We start from the raw sequence: 13,724 nt of genomic DNA, 5'->3' as shown, positions 1-13,724 counted from the left end.
CGCTTGCAGCTATCCTAAGCAAACTTTTGGGGAGAGGGGCTGGAGTCATGTGGGATAAACATTTATGAAACGCGCAGCGGGGACCTTGTGGTGGTGAAAGTGTATCGTCTTTAAAGGGGACGAGAGGCCTGTCTGCGGAAGCATAACAGAACATTATTGTGTGTCTGAGGGGACCTGCCGACGCTGGTATGTCAAAACGTCAGTGGATGGAAGATCTCAAACTTTTCTTTCCGTGCTTACATTTGCAATAACTCACACTCGATCCAGCTTTCTTGAAATAAACTGTGGTCATTTACTGGGTTAAAGTTACTTGTTAAGCACCAGTTACCACTTGTAGAGCTCAGAGCCTAAATTAGCACGGCTGACATGTGTGTTGCATCAGAAACAATAAAGTTAAGTGCAGGCTGTCTTGGCTCCAGCTCAATTTTACTCAGGCCCAATCATGCCAACCAGCCAAAGAGGATGTGCAGGGCCTGAGGTCTTTCTTTGATGTGCCTCGTTATCTGATCAGTGGTTGAGAGCAACTGCAACAACATGTCGGTCTAAATTAGTTTTCTCATCTTTGCAACTGTCAGCACATTGTGTATTAAGAGCTTCTATTCTCTCTGTTTCCGCCCAAGGTCAAGTCTAACCTGTCGAGCAGAACTGTGATGAAGGACACTGATTTGGCTCTTACAACATACTAACACCCAGGTAATACTGAGCCTCAGTTATCACATGGGTGTTACAGAGGAAAACCTGACAGGAGGTGATTAAAGCCATGACCAAAACTCCAGATTGATCTCTCCAAGTTTCTGAGCAACAAGCGAAGATTGAAAAGTGAGCATTAGCTCGATCCCTTTCGAGATCTCTCTTTATATTCTTCACATAACATCTTTTTGTATTTGCAGACAAACAAAAAACTAAAATTGTCTTCCAGGAACCCCCCCCCCCCCCCCCCCCCCCCCTCAAAGCAATCCCAAATCCTTTTTTGCTTTTCTTTTCCAACTTATGTTGTGATGACAAATGTAATTGCTGGCTGGATAGTGTTCACAGGCTTTTTAATGAACAAAGCTTTATTTATATATCACACAGGAATCAGAGGGAGGGGGCAAATGTACAAAATGCTGGACTCTGACACCAAAGACTGGGGTTTGAATCCAGAACTCAAGGTGTCGGTATGTTTAGGCAACAAATCGCAATCTTTTCTCAACCTTAACTAAATGCTTTGAGTGCCTACACGCGATCAGAAACAGGTTTGATAATGGGGTTTAATAACACATCTTTTCATCATCCAAAATACATTTGCTGTTGTAAATTAGTTGTTGATAAATGTGAATTCTAAGAGGCAGAGTTGCTCTGTTTCTTTATTCTATACCCTATAATACATGCATGCTACAGCCATTACTTTGAATGAAGCTGAAGTTGTCTGTTTTAAGTATTATGTTAAAGAGATATCTGACTAATTCATTTCTTAATCAGGACATACTCAGGACTCATGTGGCAGATGATGCTTGAAGCCTTTGTAATTATGGGTTATTGACTGATTAGTTACTTTTCATTTATCCTCTATATGTTAGCATGGCTCGGCTGTCAGGGGAAAGTGTTGACAGGCGGCGAGCAGTGAGTGGGTTATTGTGCCCCTGTGTGTTTTGTGTGTGGGAAATTGGATTTGGTGACAGGAAGGCGCGTCCCACATGGCATCTGACAGGGATGAGGAGAGCGTTCGGCTGACGTGGAAGCGGTGCCAGGTGCTAACAGGTGAACATAGAGATAGGGTTGCAGTATTGTTGCAGGTTTGGAGAAATGGAGGGGCATACAGGGAACCGGACACCCTCTCTGGGCCTGGAGTGAGCCAGGGGTTAGAGTGAGCTCAGGGCTGGTGCTGACAGTGGGGGGTGGGAACTCAGATGGCAGCCTGCATTCAGGGATGAGAATGATCCACTGACAGATGCCGGGGATGTCAAATTATGATGATGTTTGGTATGATGGCAGATGTAGGCGTCATTAATGTGAGGGAAGCAAGGGAAACCTGACAAAAACAGATAACCCGAGGAACAGTTTCCCAAAGCAGTGTCTTAAATATAGAGAAGAATAACAATAAACTGCTAAAGAAGTCTCTGAGAGAAACTTTTCACAGTGGGACACAGAGAGCCTCTATGTCCTAGTAGCATTACGAGCCATTTTGAGGTAAAATGAGGGATCATTACCACAAAATACAATAGTTTATAATCCTGTACATTGCAGTCTTCATGCAGTCTTAAAATCTCACAAATGTGTAAGCATCAGTTTCCTCCTTCTCAGTGAATAGTAGACTGAATTCAGACCACAACACAATTAGAGACAACAGTGAAGACGGTTGGTGTTGGCTTTCTGTAAGATGAAAATAATGATTTTTGTAAAACCACTGTTGGTGATTTGCAAATTTGGCCAAACATTTCCCAACAATATTCTCCCCAAACCTCTGATGGCAGCTGCAGTGCACCGTGCTGTGACCACTTAAACTCTGATAAATCACACAGCAGCACCTGTTGAAATGTGGGCAGCCCACTGAGACATTCAGCTTGAAAAAGGTCCCAAAATCTGCCAAATGCAATGTGTGTGTGTGTGTGTGTGTGTGTGTGTGTGTGTGTGTGTGTGTGTGTGTGTGTGTGTGTGTGTGTGTGTGTGTGTTTCAATTTAATTTTGCACAATAAACAAAAAAAAACAAAAAACATACAGTGGTTTAGTTAATTGTTTAGCCATACTGGTAAATAATTTTAATTCTGACCATTTTCAGAGGAATATTCTTTTTTAAGCCACTTATCACTGATTTATGAATAATTCAAGCATAAAAAAAGGTGCCAGCTTAAGATAGGAACCAGTGTTGTGTCTACAAATAACAGACAATTTAGCAAAGAACCAATCTGAAACTGTATCTGTAGGCACTTTGTTACTAGCAGCCTTTTCACAAAAGCACGAAATTTGTTCCCATTTATTTAGCTGAGTCAGTGAAAAATATCAATAACACACTTTGACAGCCATAAAATATTTTGATCCACCGTCTGGAAAGCGTCTGATTGGCAATGGCTTCATTTTTTTCAGCATGACAATAATCTCAAACACACTGACAATTCAATAAAAACATACCTACACTGGATCCATATTAGTCATGGATTGGTCTCCCCAGAGCCTGGACCTCAACATTACTGAAGCAGTGTGGGATCTTCTTGTAGAGAACAGAACAAATGGCAGTCAAGATCAAAAGGAGAGCTTTGAATGTCCTTCAAGAAGCCTGGAGAACTCTTCCTGAAGACTGCTTAAAGAAATGACAAGAAACTTTTCCTAACAGAGTTCAGGCTGTGCTGAAGAATAAATTTATTCTTCTACCAAATATTGACTGTTAGAATTGTACAAACTCTGTTTTCGCCTTATGTACCAGATGAGAGGTGGCTCAAGACTTTTCCACAGTGCTGTATATTTGTTGATTATGACAGTAAATTATGACATTGCAAAACTCATGCAAACTGTGGTGCCATCGCTTTCTTGCGGAACTTTTGTGCCATTTGCCTTCTCTTTGGTCTTCTGGTCACATGTCTGCCCCTCTCTAACTTTAGGAAAAGTGCTGCTACTGTATTTAAACGGTCTTTTACATCTAATGCTGGTACAGATTATACATAAAAAATATAGTTTAGTTAAAAGATATTTAGTGAACTAACTGGAATTTGAATGTGTGTTTGTGATCTCAACGCGGTGACAGCCTGAACAAATAGGCCAAGCTGATTCTTCTGAGATTACAATAGCGTCCACGTCAGCTCATGAAGCTCTGAAAGGGAAGGGAGGGCACAGCGGAGGCCCCTGAATAAACAACCATTAAATTCTCCCTACACATGTATGAGGGGAGTCTTCAGAGTTGGGGCCGTGCTTTAAACTAACCAAAACTCAGGGGCAGACACAAATAGTACTAAGTATGGATGCCCATGTTACCTGCACTTTTTCATCTTCTTACATTGGATGCTCAGTGAAAGAGGGAGATTAGCTGACAGCAGGATAAATGTAGGGAGTGAAGAGTGGGATGAAGTAGATGAAGGAGAAGATGAAAGCTTTGTTGTGCTGATGCTTAATGAGCTGGAAAACACAATTGAACTTCTCTGACTGTGGAAATTGCTGTGAGGGCATCGTAAATTAGCGCCAGTGTGGGAGCTAGCCTGCTGACAGAAAAGGGGCTTTGTGTGGTGAAGGCTTCTTCACAGGACTGCAGCCACTGGGATCTTCACAGCGACATCATAGCTCGATCTGTCACAGGACAAGGAAACTCAGTCCAGCGAACTGTTTGGTAGCATTAACCAATGAGAGCATTTTTCTTACTCCACTATCCCACCTGTTGATCTGTGTTTTCCAAATAAACCTACCCACTTCTACTCTGCTGCACTCTGGCCCTCTGTGTCCTGCTACCTGTGGATTATTATTCTATAAACAGTGAGGCAAGACAAAGAGCAGACAGACAAAGATAAGACGTAGTTGATAATGGAGAAAGAGAGCAAAAAGGAGATGGGTCTAATTCTTCTCTGATATTTGGTGGACTCCAAAGGATGACTCTTCATTCTGGCTTTGCAGGCTTGGCACATGCCTTCTGTTACTAAGTGGCTTCATATTGAAAGACTCTGCGGCCACTATTCTCTCTCCCACTGGGTGCCAGCCTCTCTGCCCTGGCAGCTGCTGGGCTTTAGAATAGACCCATAGTTTCCCCTCTGCAGGTGAGCTGCACAGCCAAAACAGGGCCCCTCAAAGGCCTTTTCAGAGCCTCAATAGGAAACTGACTTGGGGAAAGAGGAACGGGCACACAATGGCTGCCTTCTCTGGACACAGAGAAGATGGAGATGAGCTATTGGGGTGCTGCTTTAGTGTTGCTTATAGCCATGTCGGGGAGAGGTGATGAGAGAAGAGAGGATAGGATGAGTCCCCTCTTTTTAAGTTTCTGAAGGCGTGGTTCTTTCCCCACAGCGTCGCCACTGCCGTGCAGGGATGTCCTGCCATCCTGTGTCTCCTATGTAATTGCTGTTCTTTTGAAGTTTGCTGAAATTGAATGTTTTTTCCATGTCCCAGGGTGATGGAGGTGACACTCCTATCCACACCTCCCCTCTGTTACCCCCCCCCCCCCCCCCCCTTCAGTCCTGTCCCAGAGCACTGGGACTCCCTTTTGCCAAGGGCAGAGCAGACAAGAAAGAATGCACCTCCCTCCGCTCCCTCGTACCTCCTTTTCATAGTTTGCTCTCTAACTTTTATTAGCAACAGCTTTCACTGACATATGAAGAGTTGGCTGTGGTGAGAAGTGGACCGAGGGTTTAAAAGCGGAGGGATAAAGGGGAGCAAGGAACGAAAGGAAAAGTGGGTTTCATTTTGCACATCAGCTTTATGCAAAAAAAAAAATCCAATAAACATGCAGAAAATAATAACTTTCTTGATCTCACAGACCTTTCCTCTTGGCCTGGGTTGATGAAAAACTTTGGCAAGGTAAAACCAATAGTTGCATCCAACATTTACTCAGGCTTACCCCTCTGCAAAACTGGGTGAAATACTGAATTTAATTAAAGGGCTTTCTTTGGAATAATTGCAAGATTAAGTAAGTAGGTAGATTAAGATTTAGTTTTTGCTATTCTATTTATGCTCACATTTTACTCCAAATTAAGGAAATATGTCTATGCATCATCTTTTGTTATTGTTTACATTTCACATGAGAATTTAAACTTGCCATCATCTGAAGCCTTTAACTGTCTAATGTAATTATGTTGAGTAAAAAGATGCTATCAGTCCCTGTCTCATTTTACTCTCTTGTTTTCCTCTTTCTCCCTCTTTCCTTCTCCTCCTCTAATCAGTTCCACTCTGTTATTGCTGGCCCCAGGCTGTTTGACTCTTCACTAAACTGCTTTCATAAGCATGAGACCAAAGCCTGCCCCACTGTCTGTTAGACCCTTTAAATACCCCCTCACACTCTGAGTCACTGTGCAGCTGACCTTACACCAGTTGTTGCCATCTTAAACCGGGAATCATTTTTCCTTCTGAAGTTAGTCGACCACTTTTGAAAGGTTAAGTGGTGAATAGAGGCTCTCATGGCAGCCCACAAGGCTAACCACATTGACATGGACGTGCTGTGACAGCGGCCCTGGAAGGTGTTAAATGTTATGAAATCTGGGTCAGATGGTTCAACATAAGTTCTGAGGAAAGGCATACTCATGAATATGCCATGCTTCATGTAGCATTTGCTCAGAGTTTTTGAGAAGAAAGAAGCATTTCCTGCAGTCAGAACAGCTGGGAGTGATTTAGAGACATTAGTTAAATCCCATTCTGGAAAGCATCTTTCCTCAGGGATAAGTTCAGAAGGCTATGTAAACCAACAATGTAATTTTAACCCTCTTTAGTGAGATTTGTTTTGTGTTACGACACAGTGGACAACATTGTTGTGTGAGTTTAATAAGCTCTGACTTTTTGAGTTTAACTTCTCCAGTTGATTTCTTGTATCACAATTCTACTTTATGAACTAACTGCAGAGAGTTTGTGTCCCACAGAGATGGTAAAATGGACTAGTTCTTATATAGCGCTTTTCTACTCAATCAGAGCACTCAAAGCGCTTATACAACCTGTTTGCATTCACCCATGCACTCCCATTCATACAAGCACTTCCATCATTAATTAAGCTAAGTGCTTTTTTAAGTAACTAGCATTCACACGCATTCATACTCCGACAGAACGGTCGGAGAGCAACTTAGGGTTAAGTATCTTGCCCAAGGATACATTGGCATGTAGCCTGGAGTAGCCAGGATTCGAACCGCTGACCTTCCGATCAGTAGGTGACCTGCTCTACCTACTGAGCTACAGCCACCCCAAATAGAGATAAAAACCAACTGTGAGCCAGAGGTGTGCTGTGTGTTGGAGGACAAAGTTTTACAGCTGTAACTTATGCTGATCTGAAATGCAAAATTTGGCTTATAAAATATCCAGAAAGTTCCCATTGACTGCCTGCAGACCAGTACGCACAGCATGTCTGCAGCCCTTAACTCTGCTCCGGGCACCTATTAAAGGCTGGTTTTAGTTCTTGATCTCAGACTTTTCCACATCATCTCATCTGCTTAGTTATAGCAAAGTGACCAAGGAGGAAAAGATGAAATATTCTTATACCACAAATGTTTTCAACTTCTAATCAAACCTCAACAACCTCTCTGCCAAAAGAATAAAAACTGAATAAAATGCTAATACATAAATGAATCTGCAGCAACATAACATGAAAGGGTGTAAACAGCAGTTCAGCATGTCTCCTTGTATGGCATCTGCTTTTCCTTTTAATTCTACCCCCTATATCTGTCACCAAACTGTTTGACTGCACCCTATCTGTAGTTATTTGTATCTGCATTGTTTAAACATGTCCAGCAGCGTTAATCTTATCTGTCACGTGTGTAACAGCGTGCTGTCACATTTGTTGGCCTGGTGGAATTTGGAGTAACTGGTACAAGAATCAGCGTAAGCATTAATTTAGTTTAATTTAAGCAGTGAAGTCAAAAGCCTTATTTACAGCACTGTCCTATAACATGTTGGTAACCTCGTTTCCCTTTCAAGTTGTGTCTGTCTTTGCTCTGCTGGTGTCTGCATTCTGCAGGTATGCAATTATGGTTTGAAAAGGTTGGAGCCAGAGTTTTCCACAGGGCACAGCGTGGGAACAAACCAGGGTCTGGGAGTCGAGGTCAGGGAGCACAGTGACTGCAAACTATGGAGATAGACATCATGGAGGCAGTCATCACTGTCGACTGAACGTCTGCTACCGGAGTCGATTCGGAGGTCTGACTCACATCCTCCGACTGTGCCGAGGATAGTTTACTGAATTATGTGTAACGAGCAACTTTGTACTCTCTGGCATGAATATGGGGTGCTATAAAAGATACAGAGATGCTACAGTTTCAGAACAGAAAAACAGAAAAATAAATTCTCTAAGTAGATATATATTGGACATATTGATAAATTGAGGCGTTTTATAAGATAAATGAATAACTGAGGTGTCTTGAAACAAATATTACATTAGATGTAGTCATCTCTAATATAGTGTAGCTACTTATGTAATGTAATGTTTTTTCCTTCCCACAGTCCCTTTAGATTCTAGTCCTATTTATTATACCACATTAATCTTGACTAGAAAAATATAGAAACTTTTGTTATGATGAGCCAGCATCATGGGGCTCCTCGTGCTTACATCAAGAAAGCCTCATAATAATCTGTTTTGCATTTGAGTCCCATTTTAATATCTTTGTCTTCACATTATGTTTGGTGCTTCTTCTGACTGTCCATCTCTTCAATAACTCAGGTAAGATTTAGGAAATGTTTGAGACACAGTTTTGAAGTTTATTTTCAGAATGATGCTCCAAATTTCCACTCCAAATACGGCACAAGGGCTTTTATTCAATACTCACACTTAAGGACAAATTGGCTCCTCTAAAGTTTTAAGCAGTGGTGCTCTAGTTAGCTGTGAGTAAGTGATGAAGACCACAGATGATAAATTAACTGAATCGGCCTGACATTACTTGTCACCAGGGAAATCATCGGTATCTGAAATATGAAGATGTACATAAAGGAGGGATGAATCACTTTCACTAACAACACACTTGTATTAACATTATAAATTAATATTCTCATAGGCTAAGCTGGATATTTCTTCTCAGAGTGTGTATGTACAAATCATATTTGTATAAAATCCTCTATATACTCAGGGGCAGGGGTGGGGGGAGGGGAGGGGAAGCAAAGAGTACAAAGTTTCATCCGCTGACATAACTGCTCAGAGCGGGCACATGTTTCTTTAATAAGGATGAAAGCATGGTGCTCTTGTAACTGAATCTTCCTGTAGCAGGAGGCTTTCCATCAAGGAACAGCAGGATCCTCTCCTTAACCCAGGAGCATCAGGACAGATTGGGCCATGACACGCAAACTCAGACACACTCAAATTCAGACACGTGTGACAGACACCGTGAGGATTTCTGGATCAAAAGTGTGCCAGTCAGGGCAGTGTAATAAACATCTGAAGCACCTGTATTCTCTGTCAACACCTGTACGCCCTCACCTCCTGACAGCATTTTCACAGGATGTGCTCCCGGCTGATGTCTCTGTGATGAATTCTATGGGGCTGAAGGTCAGAGGTTAAAGGTTAGGGGTATTCCAGCTGGCAGCTAGGGCTCCAGTAAGGAGTCATTCAGTGACTGGAGCAGGAGGGGGAGAGAGGCGAAGGGGAGGGGGGAGGCTTTTGTGTTTCATGGTTGATACTCAGTTCTCAAGGCCTTTTAATTTTCTGGCATGAATGATTCTCTGCGTTCACATAACAATGCAAGCTGGAAAAGGAGATGGCTTTAAATTACATTGTATGGGCCTCTTGATTGCTACAGGTTAAAGCAGATATAATCAGACTTTTTTTTCCCATGAATGTCATGACTACTCCCGAGGTCACCAGTAGTGGAAAACAGAACCGTGGAGTGGAGTCTAAGCTTGATGTTTTGATTTACAAGATTACTAACATAAGAAAACTCTGCTCAGTCCTAAATGATAGGGAAACACAGGTAGCCATCATAGACTGTATATAAAAGATGGCCCAAACCACCACGACATCACCTGGTTTGTTGATCTGTTTCCTCAAAACAAGATCTGTTTTGAGGCCTTAACTTTGGCATTTTGGCCATTGTCATCTTGTTTTTGTGGAATCAGAAGTGACCATATTTGGACTATTTCCACTAGTATCTAATCAACTTGGTTTTTAGGGTTTTCCATTAGGTCATAGTACCTGGTACCTGGTACCAGGTAAGTTTTTTTGTACGTACTCAGCCAGGGTTCCAAGCAAACTGAGTCGAGCCAAAAATGTGTATGCCACTGATTGGCCAGGTAGTGACATTACTAGATGAGTCACAAGAGTGACTCTATCACAAGAATCAAACTCGCTGTCTTTCAAACCCAGCACTGAGGGAAATGGCTGCACACCAACAGACATTAAAGGCATTTTTGTGCTTGTTGGCTGATGACAGAATCTAGAGGGAGCTACCGTTTGTGTTGCATACAAATGATGTCACAGCACTTTCAGGGCACCTTGCTTTAACAACTCCACCCACACTGAGGCGGTACTCAATTGTAATGGACATCTACTGAAACCAAGGAGAGTCAAGTTGAGCAGACTAGGTGTTGTGGAAAAGAGGCTATAGACTGTATGGGTGCATTACACAGACACATAAATAACTAATAAAACATTAGAATTTCCCTCCCTGAAACTGGAACACAGAATTTTTGGACTGACTGATATTACGATTAACCACAAGCTGTAGGTTATAATCATGGCAGACATGGCATTAAAATGCTCCAAACAGCACAAACAGTGGAGAGGTCAAAGTTGGCAAATTCTAGCAGTCAGCGAGCACCTGTGCTGCCATCTGCCTGTGAGTGAAAACAGCCCCTGATAATGATAACTTTTAGCCTTAATTAAGTTTAAGAAGTTAAAAATATCCCCGATACAAGGAGAAAATTAGCTATAAGCACAAAACTTTTATTTTTATTATAAAGTTGAGCATTTTACCATAGGAGTCTATGGATCTGATTTTAGCACTAGCCTCAAGCAGAAATTGGAAAAACTGCAGTTTTTAGCAATTCTGCTGGCTCAATTTTTCAGCCCAGATGTTGCCACTTTTTAGCAAGTAGTGCATGGACATAGTGGATTATTTATCACATATTTGTTGAGCTAAAAGTAGAGTGAGTGCTGTAAGTATCAGCTTAAAAGGTGATTATAGTTGCCATGAAGATGAAAGCACAAGCCCAGGTGTCACTACCACATGTTTAAAGTAAATCTAATCTAAAATGTAAAGATAACAGCTGTGAATGTGAAACTGAATGTCTCTACTTAGGTTTCTGTTTTTTTATTTTTTTTGTTTTTCTCCTTAGAGGGATGGTTTCTTAATTACCGCAATAAGCCACATGTGCCAAGTGTTGGCATGATGTGTTTTCCAAAACATTAGTTCTCTTCGAGTGGAAAATCTATTTAATGAGAAGCACACAAAACACAGTAAATAGCCATTAAACTTACTTTAACAGCTCCCACATGTTTACTGAGTTTGTGAGGGGTGTGATTGAGGGAAAGAGGAGGAGGAGGGTGTACAACATGTTCATGTGTGGGTGTGAGAGAGACAGAGAGAGAGAAACAGAGGGACCACCTGAGATTTCCCTCTCATTATTGTCTATTATTTTCATGGGAGTGACACATACTGTCAAAGCAGTGTAATGGTTCTGTGTCAGCTCAGGCACCTAGCATAGCTAATGGCCATCTTTCATGCAGATAGTCAGATCAGCTTTCCAGATTACCTGCCCTGGACAAAAAAAAAAAAAAAAAGGTTAGGCATTCCTCTGCGTCTCCTCTCAAACAAAGAGCTTCCCACTATTCTGTCATCAGTTACATAACAGACTGTTTCGTTTGTCTTCTGTGGAGCTGTGCAGATCCTGGTCCATCTCCCCTCATCTTCCCTGGTTGTCATCAGCACTATTGTTGCTGGAAAACAGTTTCAGGCATTACCTGTGGAGCCAGATAGTCAGATGGATCAGGGCCCCAGACAGACTGGCTCATTTTAGCCCCCCCTCCCCAGTCCCAAGAAAAAAAAATTCCCATCTGTTCACAAGGAAATTTGTTTATTAAGCAATTACAATGTTAAAGGCAGTGTCAAAAAAAAAATTCTTGCGTGCAACTGTTGCACAGATGGCTGGCTAATTCCTCATAACTCTGAGGGCTCCCCCGGTCACCAGACCATCGTCACTACACTTCACATTCACCTCCCCTCTTCCATGGAGGTCCTTCCCCCAAACCCTGTAATTCATGGAAGAAAAATCCACCATGAGATGTCTGATGTGTGTTTAATGAGTGTTGGTGAAGCATCAATTAAGTTAATTGTAGATCATTGAGTTAATTTTAGTTATTTAGAAAACCCCAGCTTTCCTAAATGTTGTGAATGCGGGGGGATATGACGGAAGGCTGTGTGTAAAAACAGAGGGGCGGCTAGCCTCAAATACAGCCCTGTGCTCCGGGACAACCTTTATGGGATTTACTTATAGTAATGACGGTGATGATGAGGTTTTGGTGCTGATGATTGTTTTAGTGTGGGAGGTGTGACTTTTCTGTTTCCATTTGATTTCTTACAGCGATATATAATGTGTTGAGGTTTACTGTGGAGTCTGATGTCTCCAACTGATTGCCACCTGTTAAATGTTGTGTTCCCTATTTGTTTCTTCAACAGTGAAGACATCTTGATGAAGATGCCACTTTGAGTCAAGTAGAAACATGACAGCTGCATTCCCGAAAGTCTGTGAATGGCCTGTTACTGGTTTTTACGGTGGAGCCAGGACAAAAAGCTGCAATGATGTATTGATCTTTCTAACTACACATTGTTCATGTATGCAGTAGTCTTATACACACTTAATGCAAGTCATGCAACAAGTGTGCGACTCAAACATTAAGCAGCACGAAGCAATGATCATTTAATTTAAAATGGGAATTTAGTCAAATATTCATTTTGGTGGTTTCCCCCATAAACTGCTGCAGGCTGCAACATTTGCAGCATGTTTTCTATCCCAGAATCGCGGGTATAAATCATGACTTAATGCTCCGTTTAAACAGTTACAGACAGGCAATTTATTCTTGGCCTGCTTGTAGCATTTTGTGCAAAAACACTGTGTGACTTTGTGTTTCACAGTTTATTGGCATCAGTCTTTGCTTACTGACAACTCCCATTCACTCTGGTCTTTATTGTTGCCTTTACATTTTCTTAAATGCTTGTCATTCACATACTTCTCCTCATGCACAGAGTGACAGGAAATGAAAGCAATGTTTCACCATCTTTTATGCTTCAACATAAAGTTCTTCACCATACAAATGTAGGTAAAGTGTAAATTTATGTGGGGTTATTCTTAATATAAAAATGATAAATCTTCATATTGATTTTGCAATTTTATTGAAACTTCAGGTTTTACTGTATAATGTTTGCTTTTCTTTGCGCCTGCAGAGAAATTTAAGTGGAAAAAAATGTCAGGGAGCAACCCCGGTTGCTTTCTTTCTAAGAGGTAACCGATACAGAGAACACCAATACAAATTCATGTTGATATGGTTAAAATATGCTATGCTGGGTATATTATCCAGCAGATGCATGAAAAGCGCAGGCAGCGAGCTAGTCTGGCTCTGTAATAAAATTATCATTTATTTACTGTTGACTGTTTTACAAGGGTAATTTTTTTAGCTACTATTTCTTTCAATTATATAAAAAAATGTGTCTGTTTTAAAATACCTCAGAAATACATATAATTCATAGTTCATACATTGATGCCACACAGATATACCAGTGTTGCCCTTAAAAATGACCACGCCTAACTTTTCAGCTAATGCCATCACTGGTTGTAAACTTAAATTCACTTAAATGCACTGCAACAGGTAGGTGGGGTGACCGATGCACCATTTACTCAAAAGAAGGATCAAATTTTCCTGAAAACCTGTGAGATGGTGCTGGTAGCCTCTGGGCTTCACGTGGAATATGTTTGAAGATGTGTGGATTAAATAAAGGCCAGGTTGGTAAAAGCTGTATCACATTATGTCCATCAAAGCTCACTTTCAAGACTCTTGGATGTCTTAGGTTGTGGTTTCTTTGAGATCTTAATGCCTGTTTATCAATCAGTGCATATATGTTAAGATTATACACAGTAAGTGCTGTGTTTTTATG

This window comes from Archocentrus centrarchus, chromosome 15 (genome assembly GCF_007364275.1).
Source record: "Archocentrus centrarchus isolate MPI-CPG fArcCen1 chromosome 15, fArcCen1, whole genome shotgun sequence".
NCBI classification, from domain to species: domain Eukaryota; kingdom Metazoa; phylum Chordata; class Actinopteri; order Cichliformes; family Cichlidae; genus Archocentrus; species Archocentrus centrarchus.
The sequence above is the reverse complement of the archived record's forward strand: the minus strand, read 5'-3'. Positions refer to the sequence as shown.